Below are 10,698 nucleotides of genomic sequence, written 5' to 3'. Positions count from 1 at the left end.
AGGGAACGGGCCTGCGTGTGTGTGTCGCCCGTGGTCTCTGGAGTTTCCTTGGAGGAAGAAGAACGTGCTGGCTGAGACTGGAGCTCTCAGCAGAGGGTGCCCAGCTCGCACGTTGCCAAAGAACAGGACGGCATCAAGCTCGGGGCGGTGGCGGGGGAGGCGTGCACAGAGGCCCATGGAAGTAAAACCCCAGGCGTTTTGTCCAGGGCCCATCAGGGAGCATAACCAGAGTGGAAGACTCTTTTGCTGACCGACTCTCACTTGCTTGGGTTGCTTGTTGCAGGCGGATCAGTGTCCCTTCGGATGGATGCGGACTCTGGGAGTGCTGACCGAGTTGGTGTGAGGACCCTGTCTCGGGGGGTGGTGTACATGTAGCAGGCTTTTAAGGAGCTCTTACTCTGTACTGGGAGTCAGCAGGTGCTGCCATCCTTTGGGTTCAGGACCACCTGAGAGAAGACACAGGGCTGAGTTGGAGGACGGGTGGAGAACCAGCTTCGTAAATGGATTGGGGGATGTGGCGTAGGTGTAGCCTTCCTAATGCTTGACTCCTGCATTAGGCACTCGTCCTATGCACATTGTGAGCAGAGCTGGCCAGAGGTGCCTGCGGGCCTTCCTGCAGGGGCAGAGGACACTATGGCAGCGTCAGACCCAGAGAAAGCTGAGAGGGTTGAGGCCAGCAGCCTTAGTCCTCCTGTAAACTCCCGTCAGCAAAGGGAGGCGGGAGAGGACAGGAGTCTTCCTCTAGCTGAAGGAAGCCCTTCCAGGGGAGCACGTGCAGCCAGGGAAATGGAGGTGCGCAACAGCTACTTTGCATTTATTTACATAGGTTAACTCATGCAGTTCCTTCTGCCTCTGTGACTCTGTGCCCTTCTCACAGAAGAGGAAACAGGCCGAGGTCCTGTTCCGAGCAAGTGGTGGCTCAGGACCTGAGCCAAGTCATCTCCGACCTTACAGCTTCTGTTCTTTTCACGGCCCTCCCCTCCCATCTTCCTTCGCAGTCGGTGAAGGGGAGGAATCCTGGTGCTCTTCCTGAGCCTCCCTTGAGCTCTCCTGGGTCGAGGGGCCATCAGCTCTGTCTCTCTCAGCTCCCTCGAGCGCCTGGGTCCACCAGCGCGGTTGGGGAAATGACGTGAAGAGGCAGGCGGTCCCTGCCTAAGACGGGAAGCCCGGGAAGAGAGCTGCTGGTGTCTCCTTTGTTTCTCCTCCTCTTGGATTTTTCACTCATCAGTTTCTACAGAGCACAACTTTTCAGCTTGTTGGTTTTTCTTGAGAATCAGCAAATGCTTCAAGACAAACAGCCGTGCCAAATAGCAGGTTCACCCCTGTGATTTCCTCCCTCTGTGATCTTGGTGGCTTACAACCTCACCGCGCTGGATAGCTCACTGATGTTTCTACACAGTTTTTAAACTGTGCTGTTGATCATTTCTATTTGTTGTGGCAGAAGAGTTGATGTGCGTAAGTTACTGTGCCTTAGGCAGAGCTGGGACTCCTCAGTACGGAGTTTCTGATCTCGGGAGGTTTGGTTTGATACGTACCAGCTCCTTGCCAGGTCACCAGGGCCACCAGACCCCCTCACGTAAATGGGCTGATTTTCTGGGTCCACCCCAGGCACGCTGATCACCGCTCAGGGAAAATGGCTGGAAGGGTCCTGTTCCAGCAAATGCCCTAACAAAGGCACACTTGGGCGACATGGGGTCCTAAGCACGTGCCAGGTGCATTCTCATGGCCTCCCCAGGCACCCCAGGGAGCCCACCTGTGCCTTGGACCCCGTCTCTTTTTGGGGGACAGGGCTTGGCTGCTCTGTTCAGCCGAGAGGGCAGCGCTGCCTTTCACCGCCGCCTCCCAATGTGTCCTGCGTGCCGCAGCTCGAAGAGTGGGAGCTTGCTTTGCTGAATTATTTCCAATTTCTTCCTTAGACATTTTAATCAAGAGATGAAAAATGATGGGTCTTTTGCAAGCATTTCAGTCTAAGAGGATGTTATTTTCCTCTTAAAGGTACATTAGTTTGCTGTGACTTTCTGTGCAGCAGGCAGTGTGGTGTGAAAGGGACCCAGAGCCTGGGGATCAAGGATGGGCCCCAGGTGCTGGGTGGCCCAGGAGTTGGGGGAGGCCCTGGCCACCTCCCCTCCTCCCTCCACTAAAGCAAATTCCCTCTGTCTGCTTGAGTATATCTGTCACCCTCCAAACTTCCAGTCACGAGCCTGGTGTGCAGTTCGGAACTTCCCCACTGACACCTCCTAACCCTGGCCTGCTCCTTTGCCCTGTCCCGGGGCTTCCCCACTGCTCCCCCGCGGGCCCGCCGGGGCCCCGGTGAGACTGCCCTGCGTGGGCTCCTTGCCCTTGTCCTCTCCCCCTCGCTGCACCCCCCTCTTCCTCCTCCTCCCTGTCCTCTCACATCCCCTCGCGCGCTCTCTGCCCAGCTCTCTCCAGAGCTGCCTGTCAGCAGCGTGGGCTCAGACAGGAAGGCAGAGCTGTCAGGTGCCCTTTCTCTGGGCCGCGTAGCCAGACCAGCCTCTCTGGATCTCTCTGGCCCGGCAGGACAGGTCCGCTTCGGAGGGTTCTCACTGTCCAAGCCCTGGACTGCCCGGCCAGTGCTGCTCAAACCAGTACAAAGCTGTGAAAGACACCCGGTGTAAAGAGGGCATGAGAGGGTCGTTCATGAGACACAACCAACCATTTGTCTATGAGAAATACTTAGTTTCATGTATCATCAAAGAAATGGAAATTAAACCACAGGAGTGGTACAAACTACTCAGCACAGTAACCTGTGAGCTTTGGCTCTGACGCAGGAAATGGACACTCACGTGTTGCGGTGAGAGGGTAAGGTTTTCATTCTTTCTGGAGAGCAATTTAGCAAAATATAACAAAAATGTCCTCATCTTCCATGACTGTAGACGCTGCTCTGAGAGCATCCTTTCGCTGGACATGCACATCCCTCGGAGCTGTGTTGGCTGCATGTATCAGAAAACCCATCCTACAGTGGCTTCAACACACAGACTAGTTTTTCACATGTAACGAGAATCCCAAAAAAATTGTGCAGGGGGGCACAGCTGCTTGAGGGAGAAACCGCGTGTCCCAGTTCCTTTTGGCTCTGCCTTGCCATTCTTAATGTCCTCCTGGTTGCAGAGTGGCTTCCCTTCCTCTAGCCATCGCGTCCGCATTCCAGGCAGGAAGAAGAGAGAAAAGCTAAGGCACAGGCATATGTGAGCTTAGTCGGTTTTGTTTCCCCTGAGGTCCTATACAGTAGACTTCTGTTTACATTCTCACTGGCCCGGTGGGTTCCCCTGGTCGCCTCCAGCTGCAGTGGAGTTGGGAGGTATTTTAAATTGGATGTCTTGCATGCTGAACAAAATCGGCGTTCTAGGTTGGAGGAGGGGAGATTGGTCAAGGGCAGCGAGGAAGGGAGATGATGGGGTGGGAGTGGAAGAGGAGGGGGAGCGTGAGGGAGCGGGTCCGCTGGCGCCTCAGTGCTGCTCATTATAAAGCTGAAATGTCACGTCAGGAGCTTTGCACCGTGCGTGAACTATTTTCATCTCTTTCTAAATGGGTCTTTCTTAACTCAGCAAATACCCCAAATGTTTCTAGTGCCTCTCATTTGTACCCTCCTTTGAATCTCCTCCTTGACAAATGCCCAACTCATGCGACCCTACCATTTTCCCTTATTTATAAACAATCCTCCTTGGCTGTTTAGGAGGGGAGAAAAAAGAAGGATAATTAAAAAATACATAATTACCCGAAGACTACATTAGTTGTAGGTCGATGTCCCAGCAGGGATCTCCAGCCTAGAGAATTCATGAATGCCTGGAGAAGCACAATGAGCAGATGTCACAGGAGACCAGCACTTTGAATTATTGATTAGAAGGGGGGTTTCCTGGCTCTTGTGGTCTAATTGCACCCCCTAGGAGAGAGGAGGCCGACAGGGAAGACAGAAGGTGCAGAGATTTAAAGGAGCAGAGAGGCCGGAAGCTGCTGGATTAGACGCCCGCTCTGTGAGGCTGTCGCTGTGGGCTGCTGGGCACAGGCTCCAAGCAGAGGGGCCTTGGGGAGGGAGGCAAGGGACGTGTAGGAATTCCTGCCGGTGTTTTGACAGGAAGGCTGATGAGGGAGCAGGCTGGGTGCCCAACAGGTGGATGCCGAGCTTCCCTCATCGGCACACCTGTCCTGAGAGTCCCAGGATCTTAGCCAGGCTCCAGAACCTGTTGTCCGGATGACTTCTGGGCTTCCCAGGAGAAATAGACCTCTTGGGGCTGAGACCCGATTTGCAGGCTAAGGGATCAAGGTTTTGTGACCAAGAGGGTGGATCAGAGCTGCCTTGTGCTCTTGGGAAGGGGGGCGATGCCTGAATAACGCAGGGCCCCTCCCCAGGGAGGCGGGTTGCCTGGCCCAGCTCCCAGCTGGGGTGCTCTGCTGTGTGCAACAGCGGGGATGGGAGGGGCGCCATTCTGATAGATGCTAAGCCAGGCCTAGAGAGCTTGTCACCACTTCCTGCTGGGGTTCGCAGAGCCAGCTGCTTCCTGCCATGCCCCCCGGGGCCTTCTCTTTAAGGTACCAACTCTGGCCACACGTGTCCTTCCCTCTTTGCCTGGAACGCTCTTCTCTGCTCCCCACCCTGTGCCCCTCAAGGGGCCTCTCGGATGCTCCCTCTGCGTCCCTCAGAGCTCTGCTCAGCTGCTGCTTCCTCCAGGAGGGCTGCACCACCCTTCCTGCTGGAGGGCAGGGCCCCAGGCCTGTGTCGCCTCGGGGCCCACTTCCCCTTCCATGGGACCTGCTGAGCGCACTCACTGACTGACACTCCCCTGGGCTCTTCTGAGTAATGGGAGCGCAGCAGAATCCCAACACCCACTCTCTCCAGCCAGGCTGGCCTCTGGGAAGCTGGGCCAGGCTCCTCACCTTGTCCCAACCGGGTTCTTACCCAGTCTCACCCTCTGGATTCAGGACACAACCAGTGCCATCTCTCATTGCTGGTGATGGGCTTAGGAGAGGTGTCTTCAGAGATGAGATGCCTCACTTGTTTTATGAGAGGAGAGAAATCGTGAAATGTGCCGTGCCGGGCCGTACTCTACCAGCTCATTTTTCTCTTTGAAGGGTGGGCTGCGTACATTTTCCCAAGACTTTGGCAGACGCCTGATAATAGACTACATGAAAAATGTTACACTTTTCCCTTCAGAGCCAGATTTGGTCGCGTTTTCTGAAGGGCTTTAGGGAAAGAAGTATGGGCAGCTCTCTGCTCCATGACCTCGCTGAGTGATGGAAAGCACCCTCCTAGGAGTTGACGCGTGATTGAGGGTAGCTGGCCCACACTGCCCCTGGGCTTCCTTGTTTGGGGGTGGGGTGGCAGTACGCCTACTGCACAGGGCTGCTGCGGGGCTGCTGCGGGGCTGCTGCGCACCAGTTCCCAGGAGGAGAGCACATTGCGAGCTCCCAGTGAGCACACACTGTTAATCACATGCACGTTGATTGGGGGGGCACCCTTGCCGATGTCTGTTCATGTTGATATGTGTGCACTTGTGCATGCACTGACACACATGCACAGGCTTGTTGCAACTCCAAACAGAAAGCTCATTTTTGGTGTTTATTCGTTTGTATTGGGTAAGTTTGACCAGAGGCCAATTACCCCCCTACCCACCCTGTCTAGCAAGGTCCAACCATGCCCTCAGGTGGCTTTGACCTTCAGCTCTGGCCTCGGTGACCAGAATACCTCTCACGGGATCAGTGCCTGGGATACCTGTGTCTCAGCCCACAGGTCCAGCATCACCCATGCTCCGTGGCCTGGCTCAAATGCCATCCACCCCAGGAAGACTTTCTGGACGCCCCCTCACCTCCGCTAAGCCTTTTGGTTGGGACCTCTCTTGTGGAACTTGGCCTTTCCATTGGGTGCTGTCCCCAGCGGAGCTCCTCTGGGAGGCAGGTTCTCTCTGAACCTCCGCAACAAGCTGGGCCCAGAGACACCAGCTGACCACAGCTGTCCCAGGTGTCTCCCGGGTTCCAGCTTGGGCAGGTCGCTCCTTTGCTTTGAACCCACCGTTGACCCCAGAGCACTTGGGATGAAACCTGTAGTCTTCCTTGTGCTGCCTGGTTGCCCCCTCTCTGCTTTTCAGCCTCGTGTTCCTCTCTCAGGCTCTGGACGCATTTGCCAGCGCAGGGCGAGTGCCAGCTCTTCCCCTTGCCTCGGGGCCCTGCCTACGCTGGGCTGTCTGCTTGGAGTTGGCCTCCCCTTGCCCACCCACCATGGACTTACCATTCGGAACAACATGTATCTGTGCATTTGCTTTGGTGACGGTGTCAGTCAGGCAGTGGGCATTCCCACGGGAGCGCCACAAGGGCGGGGCCGAGTCCGTGTTGTCCTGTATCTGCAGCACTCAGTACGGAGCCTACACCGAGCAGGTGCCCAAAAGTCACTATTTTTGTGACTAAGTGGAAGAGAGACAGGGCCAACCCAGGTAGGCCAGAGAGCACTCCCACTTCAGCTCGGCTCCCCCGGAAGTTGCCCTTTTCGTGCTTCCTTTTTTGGAATCCAAGCCTGCCCAGGACTTAGGGCTTTGCTTGTGAAACACAGCCTTGTGGTGCTGCTAAGCGAGAACCAGATGCTGCGGCCCACCCATCACCCCTGGGTCTTGTGTTCAGCAGGAGCTACCCGCTCTCCAGACACCAAGGTGGCCCCTGTCCGTAGTGGCTCTGAGCGCTAAGGAGTCGCTGCCCCCAGAAGCTCCTTGCCAGTGACCCACATAATTGGCTTGTTAGCCAAGTCCCCAGAGACTCACACAGACCCACATATGCCAGTGTGTGTACGCTGACATCCCCTTGTACACCAGCCTTGTGTCCCCAAGCTCAGAGAGCCCAGGGTCTGCCTCCAGTGCCCCCCCTGCCCCAGGCCTGGCCGCCTGCTTCCCGCCTGCTCGGGCACCTGAACCTGCACAGAGCGAGGCCTCTTCTGCCCCGAAGGCTCACTTCAGTCACCATGGAGTAAGCTACTGAATAATGACAGGCTTCTCCGAATGAGAAGACGAGGAGTTTTCTTTTTGACAGTTTGAGGTTTAAAATTACATGGTGGAACTAATGGGCTCTTTCTGTCTCATAATTATGTTTGTCATGACACAAAGACTTAAATGTTTGGCTGCTGGTCTCCTTGGATGAAAACGGCCCAGCGTCAAGTGGAATTGTAATGCTGTGACAAGCCATTATGCCGTGGCTGGTGGCAGTCCCTGTGTGATGCTCGCCGCCTAGCAGTGCTGTTCTTGGCGCGTATGACGGATGGGGCTGATGCTCGGGGCAAGGGCCGCGTTCTCCGTGGAGCTGTCACGCGGCCCCAAGACTTGGAGGCAGGAGGCACCAGATCAGCTCAGGAGCCATCAGGAGTTAGTGGGTCCCGGGGCCGTGCTGCCCCCTCTGCTAGAGACCTACAGAGCCGTCTCAGTTTCTCAAAGTCCAAACAAGGCAGCTCCGGAGTCACTTTATCGACATGGAGTTAGTTCTGTGCCTTTGATGGAGGGGGATCATGGAGAACCAAGGGTTAAACCGGGCGACCTACAAGAGACCGTTCTGTCAGGGAGTGGTCAGAACAGGAGGAGCTGTGGAAGTAGGTGGCGAATCACTGCAAGTAGGTGCGGGGGGCACGTTAGGGAGGTGGCAAGCCAACAGTGAGCGCCGCAGGGGGAGGCAGGCTTCTGAATCCAACTGACACCAGCTGGTGTCAGTTTTAGAAGATTTTAGGGTATTGCATTTCTAGGTAGTTTGGACATCCTGAGTTACCTAAGCAGCTTAATTTTCTTTCTGTCAAGAAATATCTTAGAGCTCTTTCGGCTGCAAGTGAGAGACATGAATGTGAAGTTATTAAGGCAACAGGGGATGTGATGTAAGTGAGGCAGGGTGACCTGCTAGAGAAAGTGGGTGTGTTCTTGCAAAGGGAGAGCGAAGGCCAGCCAGTGCCACTATTTCGGAGGCCTGATGTGTCCTTTGCTCTGGGAGAGAAGTTTTGGGGGCAGTTTTATTTGTTGAGGTTATTTACATACAGTACAACGCAGGGTCCAGCAGCAGTAAGGCCTGCTTGAGTGTGGTTGTTAGGGTAATAACAGGGGCATCATAATTTATAGTTTTAATTTGAGCACTTCACCTAAAATGTCCTATGGTGCGCTTGAGTGTGATATTGTTATGCTACAAAATTACATGCTTATGATGTTGTAATTAAAAAAGGGGTGTTATTTGTGCTGGACCCTGTGTATCGATGTAAAAAGTACAATTCAATGGGCTTTGGAAAAGGGGGACGGTCCTGTGACCACTGGCACAATCATGAAAGCGACCATTTCCCTCGCCTCTCAGCTCTCCACGTGCCCCTCTGTAGCCAGTCCCTTCCCCCCACCTGGCGTCTTCTTTCCCTGCCTGTGGCTCTGCTCGGTGTCGAATTGCACATCAGCGGATTCCTCAGCACGTGTTTGCGTGTGCCTGACTCCTGCACTGGGCAGGGTGCTTCTGCGGTCCAGCCACGCTCTCGCGTGTACCAGCAGTTCCTTTCATTGCCGTGTGCTGTTGTATAGATATGTAGCCACCGACTTACCTGGTCACCAGCTCCTTGGTGAGGAAGGAGCGGCAGCTTCGCGCCCAAGCACAGGTAGCACTTGTGCAGCTGAACAGCCCAGGGACGCGGTGCTTCTCGTCCAGTCCTGCACCCACCCAACTGCGCCGGTGCCCCTGGGCATCCTGCCGATGACCCTCACCACAGCTTCCGCTGGCCAGAGCGGTGACCTGTTCCTCCATCTTCTCAGGGGCATGTCAGCAGCCTGGGCAGCGGGACGTGGGGGTCCAGTTGCACAGACGGATCCCTGTGGTGTCCCCCCTGAGTCCGCATCAAGGCCGCCCAGCCCTACTCTCCCATCGCCACCGTCTCACCAGGTCCCCCCTGCCAGACTGTCCCGCTGGCTGAGCGGGGCAGTGGGCTTCTGGTCAGCTCTCTGCTTGTGGGTTTCCGTGCATCTCATTGGCGAGGCTCAGAATCGTCACGTGTGGGCTCACCTTCTGATGGTGGTGGCAGGCGGCAGGTGGACTGGCGCGGGGTGGGAAGGGAAGGGGTTGCAGAGATGGAGCCTGAGAGCTTGGACTCCAGCTCTGAAGGTCAGTCCCCCAACCAGAGGCCCGTTGTTTTCACCTCAGGAAAGAAAACAGCCTCTGCCACCCTTTCCTCACGGGGCAGCCGCCCTGCTCTGCCCGCCTGCGGGGTGCACGACGGAAAAGGTTGGCTCCTGCTGCACCTGCCTAGGGGCCCCAAAGCATCGGGAAACTAAAAAGCCCACGACATTGGCAGAGAGGACACCCCGGCCTCCCGGTTCCTACTCGGATAATACAATCACTGTCATAGGGACCACGAACATTTTAAAAAACCCTGCAGCAGCTCACAAAGCAGCATTTGTATAGCTTACCCATTGCCCTCACTCCCCTTCCTGCTCTCGATCTCTCCGTTCCCCCGCGCCCCAAGGGAGCCTGTGGAGCTCAGAGTTCTCAAGGTTGGCACTGTCCTTACTTGCCTGGTTACTGTGTCCAGGCTACGCAAAGCATCGGTCTGGTCCCGGAAGAAAGACTCCACGAAGCGTGCGTTTAGTACGAGGTTGAGCCTGCACTTCGCTGCATACCTAGTCACGCAGTCAGCTTCCGCCTTAACTCATTAACAAAAAATAACTTAGTTAAAGCAAAGTTAGTTCATATTTTAGGACATCGCTGTGGGGATGGATGGTTTTGTATCTGATGCAGTTTATGAACACCAGAGGATGGCTGAGGTCTGTGAGAATATTGAAAATTAATCAGACTAGGCCACCCCCTGCTGTATTTTTGTTGGGAAAAGAGAAGGCAGACCAGGAGACTCTGGTCTAGTTATCATATGCAAGTTGGGCCAACATAATATGCATTCCTTGTTCGTTACCACTCATACGCAATCAGAAGCCAATTTTTCTTTTAAAAGAAACCCCACAGCTGAGCCTCAGCCTTTGCCAGGCCTCTCTTGAAAACGATTATCAAATGAAGGAAAAAGCACTTTTCAGTACATAATGGAGCTTATCTAGAGGTTTAAAGGCTTTGCAGGGCAAATCGGAGGCTGTGTTTTGGTGCACGTGTGTATGCATGCGCATGATGGGGAGTGAGCTCAGCTGATAAAATGCAATGAGGGGGCAAGGGTTCCCCAACTCTGGATGTGCCAGGGACCACTGGGTTGTGCAGCTTGAACGGGTGAATTGTGCGGCATGTGAATTAAATCTCAATAAGGCGGTTCTACAAAGCACAGAGACAAAGGCGCTGCGTGCGTCCCTCCCCATGACATCCCTTCTCTCAGAAAGAACGCGACGGAGGGATGGCATCTAGTCCAGCTTATGTAGCCGTCATGGAAAAGGTGCCTGTGCCACCTTTGGGCTGAGAGACGTTGTTACTGATAGGGTCGCAGGAAGGGCCGTCGTCAGGGGGCGGATACTGGCTGCTCATCTGTGCTGTGAAAACGGACTAACTAACTTGGCTTTAAATAACTTCATTGATTTTTTTTGTCTTAATGAACTTCCCAGGGAGGGAAAAGACCAAGAATAGACAAAGGAGCAGGTGTAATTTGAAAATAATGTCTTCTAACGGGTCAGGCTCAGAGTGAAGAGTCAGGAATTTGGGACTTTTTGGAGGTGCAGAGCTGGTCCTAATTCTTCCATCTGGGCAGCCTGGCTTCCGGGGTGTGGC

The sequence above is a fragment of the Pteronotus mesoamericanus genome, unplaced genomic scaffold (genome assembly GCF_021234165.1).
Source record: "Pteronotus mesoamericanus isolate MK-2021 breed Mesoamerican mustached bat unplaced genomic scaffold, CSHL_Meso_final contig_1242, whole genome shotgun sequence".
In the NCBI taxonomy this organism is placed as follows: Eukaryota; Metazoa; Chordata; class Mammalia; order Chiroptera; family Mormoopidae; genus Pteronotus; species Pteronotus mesoamericanus.
This window is presented reverse-complemented; position numbering follows the sequence as displayed.